Source organism: Myodes glareolus, chromosome 20, assembly GCF_982192425.1.
Source record: "Myodes glareolus chromosome 20, mMyoGla1.1, whole genome shotgun sequence".
In the NCBI taxonomy this organism is placed as follows: domain Eukaryota; kingdom Metazoa; phylum Chordata; class Mammalia; order Rodentia; family Cricetidae; genus Myodes; species Myodes glareolus.
This window is the reverse complement of record NC_142045.1, coordinates 56,685,861-56,698,305: the sequence shown is the minus strand read 5'-3', so window position 1 is coordinate 56,698,305 and position 12,445 is coordinate 56,685,861. Positions and strand designations below refer to the sequence as shown.

The 12,445-nt window shown below is 39.1% G+C and overlaps 1 pseudogene; it reads left to right on the top strand.

Annotated features, from left to right (window-relative positions):
- The first annotated feature begins 6,000 nt into the window (after positions 1-6,000).
- On the top strand, positions 6,001-12,152 carry LOC146890010 (uncharacterized protein C6orf136 homolog; annotated as a pseudogene).
- The last annotated feature ends 293 nt before the right edge of the window (positions 12,153-12,445 follow it).

Sequence of the window (12,445 nt, the reverse complement as noted above, 5' to 3'; positions counted from 1 at the left end):
CATACTGTATATATGTGTCTACACTTGTTCAAGGTATTGTACCTATACAGCTCATTTAACAATTTAATACAAATTTCTAGTCCTTCAAAGTTTCTATCATAAACTATTTAAGATAATAAAAAAGTGTAGACTAGTAGTTAGTCACCTATAATTAAACTTATAGGCATGTTAGATATGTTTTCAAGGTCAGAGATATATTTTAGGTAGACAGGTAGTCTTCAAACACGTTAGAGATCTACAGAATATGGAATTTAAGAAGCTCTGATAGCACAGGTTCTTTATTTTTATGACAAGGAGATATGTCTGTTCCTAGCAGTACCAATCAGAGAAGATGGCGGGCATCAAGAAAAAACTCCACATGGAGTTTACGTCCTTCGTATCAAAAGTTTGCCATTGGGCAAGAAAGTGCTCTTGCCTTGACTGCTGAAAGTATTGTTCAAATTGGACAAGCAGGACACAAAAGAAAGTGAACTGCCAAACTTTACCAAAACAAAGTAGGACAGCCCTTTGAATACCCTGCTTCACAGAAAAGTCTGTCATATATTCTAGGCCTCTAGGCCAGAGACAGGTGTCATCCCTGGGTGACTGTAAAGGCATCCAGCTCTTTCTGTCATTTCTCATACTTTTTGAAAGTCACTTACTTGCACTTTCCATTTACTTAGCTAATAATATTTTCTTCCTCAGTCTGTGATGGAGTTGACGACTAGATGGTAATATTTGTAGTTTTTCCTTGTTAACAAATTCAGAAAAGAAATTCATACAAAGTGGTGTAACATTTATAGGGTTGACAGACATCAAAAGATTGTTTGGGGTTGGTAATACAAGTTAGGGTTGAAAGAGAATTAGGTGCAACACTTTGTACTTACTGCCTGTATATATCTGTAAATAGTTACTGTACTTATTGTACACAGTTTTTTATGTTAGTTATAACCTTCTCTTTTTATTTTAGACAAAAAGTGGGAAACGTGATGTTTTGTTTCTATACTGACAAATAAAGCTTGCTTGGAGATCATAGGGTAGAACTAGCCACTAGTTAACCATAGAGGTCTGAAGGATTATATAGACAGACAAGAAGTGATCAGGCTGGATGCAGAGAGGAAGTGATAAGGCAGAATGGAGACAGGAACTGATTTCTTTCTGATCTGAGCATCTGGAGAGGTAAGAGGTCATTTGGCTGGTCCCTTACTACTCTGATCTTTCCGTTTTTACCCCAATATCTGACTTTGGGTTTTTATTAATAAGATTTAAAAGGATCTCACATCACTGGTTTATTTTGAATTTGTCTTTATCATGAACTATCTTGTTTCTATATTTATATCTTGCTGGGTATAGTTGCCAGGCTGGTATCTGTGGTCTCTTAAAGTCTGCAAGACATCTGCTTGGGCCCTTCTTGCTTTTAGAATCTTCACTGGGAAGTTTGGTGTAATTCAGATAGATCTGCCTTTATATGTTACTTAGTTTTTTTCATTTGCAGCTTTTCATAATCTTCTTTTGTTCTATATGTTTAGTGTGTTGATTATCATATGGATTTCCTTTCTGATTCACTCTACTTGATGTTCTATAAGCTTCTTGTACCTTCAAAAGCATGTTCTTCTTTAGGTTAGGAAAATTTTCTTCTATGATTTTATTAAAAATATTTCCTGGGCCTTTGAGGTAGGATTCCTTTCTTTCTTTCCTCTATCCCTATTATTCTTAGGTTTTGTCTATTCATAGTGTCCCAGATTTTCTGGATGCTTTTTGTCAGAAAGTTTATAATTTAACATTTTCTTTGATTGATGTGGAATTTCCCTCTGTTTACTGTGAATATGTTTTATTACCATTGGTTATTAAAGAATCTGTTTTGGCCTATGATAGGACAGAATGGAGATAGGTAAGAAAACTAAACTGAATGCTGGAAGAACAAAGACAGAGTCAGAGAGACTCCATGTAGCTGTGGAAGGAGAAGGACACTATGATGTGGGAGAATTGTCTGTATTCTGTCAATCATGAATTTTAATAAAACGCTGATTGGCCAGGCAGGAAGTATAGGCAGGAAAACCAGACAGGAAGTAGAGGTGATGCAATGAGAACAGAAGAATTCTGGGAATTCTGGGAATTCAGGAGAATTCAGAAGCTTCCTCTGCCATTCCTTCACAGACCACTGAAGAGGCAACATGTAAGCTGTCACACTGGAAAAGGTACTGAGCCATTATGGCTAACATAGATAAGAATAATGGGTTAATATAAGCTATAAGAGTTAACAAGAAGCCTGACCTAATGGGCCAATCAGTTTATAATGTTAAGGAGTCCTGTGTGTGATTTCTCTTTGGGGCATACCCACTGTGGGGTGCCGGGCAGGACAGATACCCCAACAAGCTGGCCTTCATGTTACAACACTAGAACCTTACCAGTAAGCCACAGCCTCGTGGTGATACACAGTTTAATAGAAATGGGTTCATTTAAGATATGAGCTAACCAGAAATATGCCTAAGCTGTTGGCCAAGAAGTGCTGCAACTAATATAGTGTCTGTATGATTTTGCACAACTGGATAGCCAGGAAATAAAGGCCCAATGACTGTCTACAGATGTATCTATGTCTTCTATCATGTCCTCAACACTGAGGTTCACTCTTTCATCTCTTGTATTCTGTTGGTGATGCTTGCACCTATAGTTCCTGTTTCCTTACCTAGATTTTCCGTTTCCAGAATACCCTCAGTATGTGTTTTCTTTATTGCTTATATTTCCATTTTCAGGTCTTGAATAGTTTTATTCATTGTCTTCACTTGTTTGTTTCCTTGTTTTTTTTCCTTAAAGGTTGTTATATATTTCCTCTAATTGTTTGCCTGTGTTTTCCTAGATTTCATTAAGAGATTTATTTATTTCCTCTCCAAGAACCTCTATCACCTTCATAAATATGGTTTGAGGTCATTTTCTTAGGCTTCAGTTGTATTAGAATATGTGGGGCTTGTTATAGTAGGATAGTTGCACTCTGGTAGTAACATATTGGCCTGGTTGTTGTTCTTAACTTGGCATTTAGACATCTGAGTTAGGGGTTATTATATGTCTAGGTGATGATTTCTGAGTTTGTCTTCATTGGATATGTGTTGTCTTCCTAGGCTTCTGTTTTCTCTTTGGTCTTCTTGTTTTGTGGCCTGGATTTCTGTTGTCCATGAAATGACTTCTAGTCCAGAAGTGAGTCTCTGGTACGGAAGAATTGTCTGTATTCTATCAATCATGTTTTAAATAAATGCTGATTGGCCAGGCAGGAAGTGTAGGTGGGAAAACCAGGCAGGAAGTAGAAATGATGCAATGAGAACAGGAGAATTCTGGGAAGGAGGAAGTTGATTCCTCCCAGTCCTGCCCAGATCACCGAAGCAGCAGGATGTGACCTGCCCATTGAAAAAGGTACTAAGCCACATGGCTAACATAGATCAGAATAATGGGTCAATATAAGCTATAAGAACTAATAAATAGCCTGTCCTAATAGGCCAATCAGCTTTAAAACTTACAGAGTCCTCTGTGTGATTTTCTTTGGGACTTGCTGGCTGTGGGATATCGGGTGGGACAGAAACCCCAACAAGCAGGCTCCTTCATGTTACAAGTCTCTGTACAAATTTATGGCTGAATTTCAGGAGGTCCAGAAGTGCTCTCTGCCCAAGTTGGAGAATGGAGTTCTGGTGACTGGCATGATCTCTAGTCCAGCATCTAAGTTTCCTTATATGATTTTCTGACTGGCATGACCTGCACCTATTCTTCAGACTAATATAACCTGCAGTTGTTGTGATATGGTCTGCACCTGAATAGCAGATATGAGCCTGAGGTGAATGTAGGGGCACAGTAGGAGGCATTGGCAGTGGGCAGGTAGGGTGGCAACAGGTTGGTTCTTTAGGATCCAAATCAAGGGTGTGGGAAGTTTCCAAGGGCAGGTGGGTCTCAGGTACCATCCCCTGAGCATCATATATCCACCCATGTCCCAGTATTCTTTACTGACCTCATTGCCAGCCATAGAATTAGACTTGTCAAAAATGGAAATGGACTGAATAGAAGAACCCCAGTGAGTTAGAGTCTACTTAAGTGAAAGATTTACATTAATTATGAATCAATCCTAACCAACAGATTTGGACAGGAAGTCAAGAAATTGTTGTTGGTACTGACCTATAAATATTACTTTTTTGAATTGTACACACACAGACACACACACACACACACACATACACACACACACTTTCACATAAATTCTGTCAGGTGGCTTCCTTGCTTTGTTTCCTATAACTACATCATTTTTCTTCTATGTAGAGGACCTTCCTCACTTTAGCTGCTTTGGCTGTTACCCTTCTTTGTTTCTATGCCATTGTTTGTTCATACAAATGACACTAACGAGCAGGAATGTCTATGACAAAAAAATCGTCTTCTTTTAAGGTCAACTGTTCCACATCACAGTTGAATTCTACCTGTCACTCAATGACAATATAAAATACTAATGCTTTTGTCTGTCTCTTTCAGCTTTTCCACCAAGCTTCTTGTCAACCTATTTTCAGTCAGGAATTTGCAGTATTTCTTGTGAAGATTTCTTTGCATAAATATTTTGTTTCTTAATTTTGTGCCACATTTCTCCCTTGCTTTTTAAAGCCCTGTTTCTCAAACTGAAAAATCTCATCCTGTCTTGGCATGTTAAAACAACAAACAGATGTTGTACACATCACTGTTGGTTTTCTGTTTCTGTAGGAGGAAGTTGGATGAGAGAATCTATGTTGATCAGTCCTCAATGCCAGTACCATCACTGCCATCCTTAGAATGTTCCTTCCTGTCTGTTATCCCATTGTACACTGGCTACTGTGAGCATACAGAGTCATTTCATGCCATGCCACACTTACACACAACCTTGGTACAACTGTACAACAATCATTTTGTTACTTTTTAGTATAACTGACTAAAATTATTGCCACTACTTTTTAAAAAAAAACCATTTTCTGTTCAATTTTCTGTTTTTTACTAAAATGTAAGCTTTCTGAGAGAGAAGACTCCCTGAAGAAAGATATTTTGGATTCAAAACTTCTCCAAATCTGACTTTTGGATAGCTTGGCAATATCATTTATTATGCAGATTTTATTTAAGAACGTATATAGTTATAACGAAGGCTCTCAATTTGAAAATATGTGTAAAGAGCAACTAAGCATCTGTATAAGAATATATTCAATTTTGTAGATATTTTTACTTCAGCCATTAAACTTCCTCAAGAGTACATAGATTACATGGATTATTTTATATTACTAACTTATGTTAACTCATTTCACTTACCTAACACTTAAGCAGTGCAAGATGACTATAGGATCTTCCCTTTTCAAATGCCCAGTTCTTGGTCAACCAGATGCAGATGCATACACAAAAGCCACAAGATTGTCTTTAAGCATAGTTTAAAATGGTATCCTTCTCTGTTGCGTTAGTATAATTCTTCCCAATAACCAACACTGAACAAAAAGGATGAATTACAAAATGATTAGATGAAAATAATGGTCTAGGTATCAACATTTTGTTAATAATGGTAAGTTACATAAAGATTTGTATAACTAACACAGACAAAACCCTTTCAAACACATTTACTATAGGTTTACTTTCATCTTTGTTTTGAATGATCTAATACAACAGATCCCTATTTTAACTACTTAATGAAACCAAGTATTTCAAAATAAAAATAGTATTCCTGTCTTATTGTCAACTCAGAGACTTCAGCTTAATAGGAATTAGTCTTGACCTACACTGGAAAGGTCCGAGCATATTAATCCAGAGCAGTCTTCTCCTGCCAAAATACAGCCAGAAAGCTATCAGTTTTGTTGGGTTCGTTCATATTGCTCTGTTCTGTCTCGCTCTATTGTAGCCATCACCAGCATTCTACGCTCAGTCAACACCTTTCTTAGATACAAACACAAGGGAAGATTTTTTTGAAGTGCCAACCAGCCCAGAGCTTTCCTATGCATGGATATATGGAAACTTCAACCCTTGGAGAATTGATATTTCTTAGCTATGGCGGAGAATCGTGGAAGAAAGAAGTTGAGTGCCTGCTTTGAACTTCCAAAAGATGAGCTGTAATCCGTTTATCTCATTAGAAGTGAATCACAATTTCTGTCTTTAATCTTTTAAGAGTATAAAATGCGAGTGAGGGCTGCAACAGTGTAAGACAGGAGAAAGCAAACGTAAGTGAAAGAAAGAGAAATTCTTAATTCTGAAAGAGAGAATGCAATTCTGACAGTATTTTAGATAGGGCTTCTTAGCAAGGGAGAATGTACATATATTAATGTGCTTTGGAAGTTTGTAGATTTGAATCTTAAACCCAACAGAGTAAACTGATTCTAAAAAAAGTGAAGAGGAGTTATCTTATTGTCATAGAACATGAATGGAGTCCTTAAACAGAAGGACATTCAGAATAATACAGACAGTGGAGCCTCTTGGAAATACAGAAGTGGGCCTTCTCCACAGCATCTACTTTTCGGTCACTCCCCCAGGAGAGCTGTTGAAGTTTAAACATTAAAGTTTAGAAAGCACTGTATCTGGAGGTTTCTGTCTTGCCTGCCAGTTCCTGAAGTGCACACTGAGGCTTAATATTAATTAAAAACTGTTTGGTCTGTTAGCTCAGATTTCTTATTAACCAGCTCTTACTACTAAAGTAACCCATTTCTAATAGTCTATACCACGAGGCTCGTTGTACGTTACCTCACACCTTGTTTCTCTAGTGGCTGCTGGTGTCTCTCTGACTCTGCCTTCTTTCCCCCGCTCTCTCTCAGCTTGCATTTCCCACCTAACTTTTGTAGTATGAATAATAAAAACCCAGAGACAGATATTGGGGTTCAGCCTGAAGATCAGAAAAACAAAGCAGCCAGCCACTAGAGCAACCTTTTACCTCTACCAAATCTTCAGACTGAAGGGGCAAGATCCTGTCTCCATGTATCCTCAAACTCCATGCTCCACTGAATTCCTGTCTCTCCCCCTTTACATTCCTCTCTCTGCCCAGCCATATCACTCTGTCTCTACCTCCCTAGTGCTGGGATTAAAAGTGTGTGATCCCAAACGCTAGGATCACCATTCTTTTAGACTGATTCAAACATGTACAATCCTGTATCCTGGGATTAAAGGTGTATGCTACCGTTCCCTGGCCTGTGGAGCTGAGTAGTATGGCTTCTTTGCCCTCTGATCTTCAGGCAAGCTTTATTTATTAAAACGCAAACAATATACCACTATAAACTGTATTCTGCCTGGCCATGTGCTAAAGCAGCTTCTTTATTAACCAATGGTAATAAAACCTATTCACAGCATTCAGAAGGGCATCCCACAACAAAGCACTGCTCCCAAGCCCTATATCATCTCTCTTCCCCTACACTTACTTCCTTGGCAACTGTCTTCATGTATCTTTTCCTGCTGCCTCACCCCTTTTTCAACTCTGCAAAGGTTTTAGAGTTCTGTTGTGACTAGGACCAGTCTGTGAACAGGAAGAATATCAGTGGTGGGTGAACTTTGTCTTCCAGGTCACTCCCATTCCAGTCCTTAGCTCTAAGAATACTACACAGAAGTGGAAGAAATCTGTTGCCAAGAAACCAGGTCAAAACCATTAGAGTCAAGCTTAGTTAATTCATGCTGACTCATATGCAAAATATTGTCTATTGGCTTGAAATAAAGCTAGACACATAAGCCTCCAAAATTAGGATTTGACAAATATTAATAGATATAGTTTTTAAATGATACAAAGTAGCAAAGCCTAAAATGCTTAATCAACCACAACTCTCCATTGGTTAAATTCAGTAATTGACTTTATCTGTTCATGTGTGTGTGTGTGTGTGTGTGTGTGTATCTGTCTGCATATGTGTGTTACTGGAGACTGAATCCAGAACCATGCACAGGCTCAGCAATAACTCTGCCACTAAGCTGTGTCTGTAGCCTCTTTTTTTCATTTTTATTTTGAGGGAGGATCTAACAAAGCTGTCTTTTCTGGCTTTGGTGTTGAAATCATCCTGTTTCAAACTCCCTAAGTGACTGGGATTGCTGTAGTTTCTCTGTCAATAAAAGAAGATCTAATCTTCATATTTTGTTTGCCCTTTCTCATCACCCATAAAAAATCTCCTGGTCACTTACACTCCAGTTCTAAAATTGTCTTTAATGTGTTGATTTTGGAGCAGATATTCATGGAATCTTAACAATTTTTTCGTCTTAATGTCTATATATTCCATCTTTTCTATTGCCGCTTCTATTCTCTGAGTGACATCTGTATCAACACTGACCTTGAGGAGCACAGAGAATACCAGACTGAATTTCATAAATTTCCTATTCCTTTATACTAGTTGATTTTACACACACTTCTAGAATATCTACACTGTCTCCATAGCAAGTTTTGTTACTCTTTGTCTTTGTTTTTTGAGATAGGGTTTTTCTGTAGCTTTGGAACCTGCCCTGGAATTCACTCTGTAGACCGGGCTGACCTTGAACTTACAGAGATCCGCCTGCCTCTGCCTACTGAGTACTGGGATTAAAGGCATGCACCAACTGCCCTGCAAGTTTTGTTACTCTTAACTGCTTAATATTTACACATCGTAGCTAGGCAGTGGTGGCACACACCTTTAACCCCAACACTGGGAAGGCATAGGCAGGTGGATTTCTGTAAGTTTGAGGTCAGCCTTGTCTACTACAAAGTGAGTTCTAGGACAGCCAGATGTGTTACACAGAGAAACCCTGTCTCAGAAAGACACATCATAATAGTTTTGTACTATCTTAGCATTGTGTCTCTCTGTTGGGGGCATTATGATGTTCCTAGCAGTAACATCATGAAAAGAGGTTATGGTGCCTTTTCTGACTTGTCAGCTTGACTATATCTGAAATTAACCAAAATCCAAAACTGAGGGCACAGCTGTGAGAGATTTTTACTTAATTTAAAGTGGGATATTCTACTTCTACTGTGGGTCTTTGACACATCTTTAATTCAGATCTTTTGAACTGGGAAACCCATTGCTAATCTGGCCTATGCCTTCTGCTGGAAGCCTATATAAGGACATGGAAGGAGGAAGCTTTTGTTCTTTGCCTGTTTTATTTGCTCTTGCTAACATCCCATTCTTTCACTGGCATTAGAGTCTACTTCTTGTGGTTCCAGAATATATTGAGGACCAGGTGGAACAACCAGTCCTTATGGACTGAGCATCTACTGGATTCTCTAGTCTTTTCATTCATAGCCAACCATTGTTGCATTAGCAGAACCACAGTTTATGATTCATCCTAATAAACTCCCTTTCTATACAGAGAGATATCCATTCTATAAATTTTGTTACTCTAGAGAGCTCTGACTAATAGAGTAGCTAAAAGCAGAGTTCTCTCCAGTGTATGCCAGAGAGAATTCGGCACTGTGGAGAACTTCCCAGCTTCTGTCTATTGTGTGTCCTGCTAAATACATGTCTTTCTGCTCCCCTTTGTTCACACATGTTTTTTCTGGGCTAGCTTTTTCAATTTTCAATCACTCTGGCCTCTGCTGTTTTCCTAGCTGTCTCATTTTTGTCCTGTGTGATGACGGCTGTCTCCCTTCAGCACTCAATACTGAGAAGCTTCATCCTGAAAGGATACATTTGAATCCATTTTTTAAGGATGAAAGGGTATGAAAAAATCTTGTCTCCTGTCTTTTCTATTCATCTAACAGCTCCTGAACAGACCCAACTCCACGTCCCCTTTATAAATCCAACATGCCTCCCTTCTTCTAAGAAAGAACAGATTACACTACCCACATAAGGCAAGCATTTCATATTCTTCAGAAGATTTAGAGTATCTTATCATTTTAACTACATCATGCATCCTTCCTTTCTCCAGCTATATGCCCTTTGTAAACTTTGAATGTATCTTTTCTTTCATATAGGGTTCCTGTGGGTTTGTATCTGTGATGATGCAAGTTACAAAATAATCCCACACTAGTTCAGAATTATGTAAAATAGAGGGTTATTTATTTATGGGTAGGCTTATAAATCACAGGCCTAGATCACAGTCCTCTGCACTGACATGGACAGGAACTGAATCTAGCAGCCAGAAGCAAGAGCCAGGAAGTGAAAGAGAGCGAGCGCAGGCTTTGCAGCTGCTTTTATAGTCCAGAGACCACGCCCAAGTGGGCTGGGACCTTAAAGGCTGTTGGCTGAAGGAGCTCTCACAGCACTTCCCCTTTTGTTTGAATAAGAGAATTCCAAACCCAATACAAAACTATGAACACTAGGACCAGATATCAAGTATAAAGTTAGAATTACAACCACCATAAACAGTATTAAGCAAGAAACATGTGATAAATGTTTCAATAATTATCCTATCCTAAGGCATATTATAAATGACTTGACCAAGTCATGAAAGGAAATTAACTATGACTATCTAGTCTTCAACCCCATCTAAGACCCAAGAAGTGAAATAATGCTACTTGAGTAAGCAGTAAGTAAAATCAAGGAACTTCCAAAATATGCAACAAATAACAGAGACAACTGGCTACCTGAGCAATCACCCAAAGTTTCATTTGCAATGTTGGAGCAACCAACTTTGACTAAGGCCTAGAATAACTGACAGACCACTTTTAAAGGGAGGAAATTTTTCAAAACCGTCTTATCCTGTCTTGGCAAGATTTGACAGTCCTGCTTATCCATTTCCGGATACTATGTTTATTGTCAGTGGTTGAGGCATGGACATTTCTTTCCCCAAAGGCCAGTTTTGCCAAAAAGAAAACAAGCTCCAAGTGGAGTGTCTTTGGTACTCAACATTTTCTCGGGAATAGATTAGTGCTGCCAGGAGCAATCGTGTCTCATTTCAATAGAACCCTAAGTTATTTAAATGCCATATTCTACAGCTCTTTGAAGTGGTTGAAGATTACCTATCCAGAAAGAATCAAAAAGCAAAGGGAAATCTGGCTTATGATGCTGTATCATCTGCATGGTAAAACTTGATTGTTTGGACATGTGTACATCTGTACTTAAAAATAAGAGCTGTCTTTGGAGTTGGACAATGGCTATCCTTCTCTAAATCCAACCATGCTGTTAAAAGAAAAATTCAGAATTTCTTTCTCATGTAAGGAGCCATCTGGTACAGGACAGAAAGGAGATAGATTTTCAAGAAAATATTTTAGTTTTCTCCATGCCAATTTTGTCTATATTGTGTTTTTCATTGTATATATGTCTATATGAATAATGTCTAAGTTTTCCACAATGAACAATAGATTTTCCTGCAGTAAACTTTGAAGCTTCCAGTGCCTACCAGGCTTGACTCCAGGCCTAGCTTTCTCCTCAAATTTATCCATTCCCACTTCTCTGGTCCCACTCTACTCCACCCAGTTCTCCCTCTTTTCCTCTTCTCTGGTCATGCACCCCCACATCTTCTTGTGTACCCTCTTTCTCAGGCTCTCCTACCACCTCTCTCTCAGGTTCAGGCTCTCAACTCATTGTGGGTGGTTCTTCTTCTAGGAAAGAGGGAGGAGGACCTGAGTTGCACAGTTGCTGTCTGACTGGGCTTAGGAGCCTGTTGGAGGGACCTCCTTCCCGCTGTCCTGGGGCTTTGATACTTTTCCAATGGAATTCTTACCCTTTCCATGTTGTCCAATCAGAAGACCAGAGGATGGAGGAACATCTGCTGTCATGTGTGAGAAACTTAGACAAGAGCTTTCTAGCCATGACTACACTCTATAATCAAAAAATGTGGAAGTCACCAATGAGATCCTGAACATTAGTACCAAGGACTGGACACAGTACATTATGCCCCTGGTCCTTTGCAGCTTTCCATGATGACACTTTATATTCATTGGATGTGGAAGTCACCAGTGAGATCCAAAATATCCCATACAAAGGGTTGGACATAGTGCATTGCATCCCTCATCCTTTGTAGCTTTCTGACTTGCACAGTTATGGTTAAAGAGTTTACAATTGACCCATTACCCTGAGGACTGGACCCTGCTGGCTTCTAACAGGTCTGCCCATACATAGCTTCTTCCTGCGTTTCCACATGTATAATAAAGAAGACCTTTGACACCTACTACCTGAATTTCCATGGCCTCATTTGTCACCATCGCCTATGGTGATGCCTTCATTCCCACCTTCATTGCCTGTGAATGACTGCTAGTGAGAGCTCCGGTGTCCCCAGATCTGTCAGAGCCTGAGTTCATCTTACACATGTGCTCCAATACCTGATCCAAACCTGGTGAGAGCAGCAATGAAAACTTGACTACACACCAGAGAAGGCAACGGTGGACAAGAAACTCCAGAGCTGACCAATTCCTTATCACTCTCCTTCCTTCTTCCCTTCTCATGCTGTTTAAAGTTCTGTAATTTAATTTGTGAACTATAAAGACATAAGAAGAGGAGAAGAAAGAAGAGAAGAAGAAGAGAAAGAGGAGGAAGAGGAGGCATCAATGAATACTGTACAGGACAGGACCCAATCAAGTCCTGGAATGGGGTTCCTATTCCTCACATTTAGGATATGT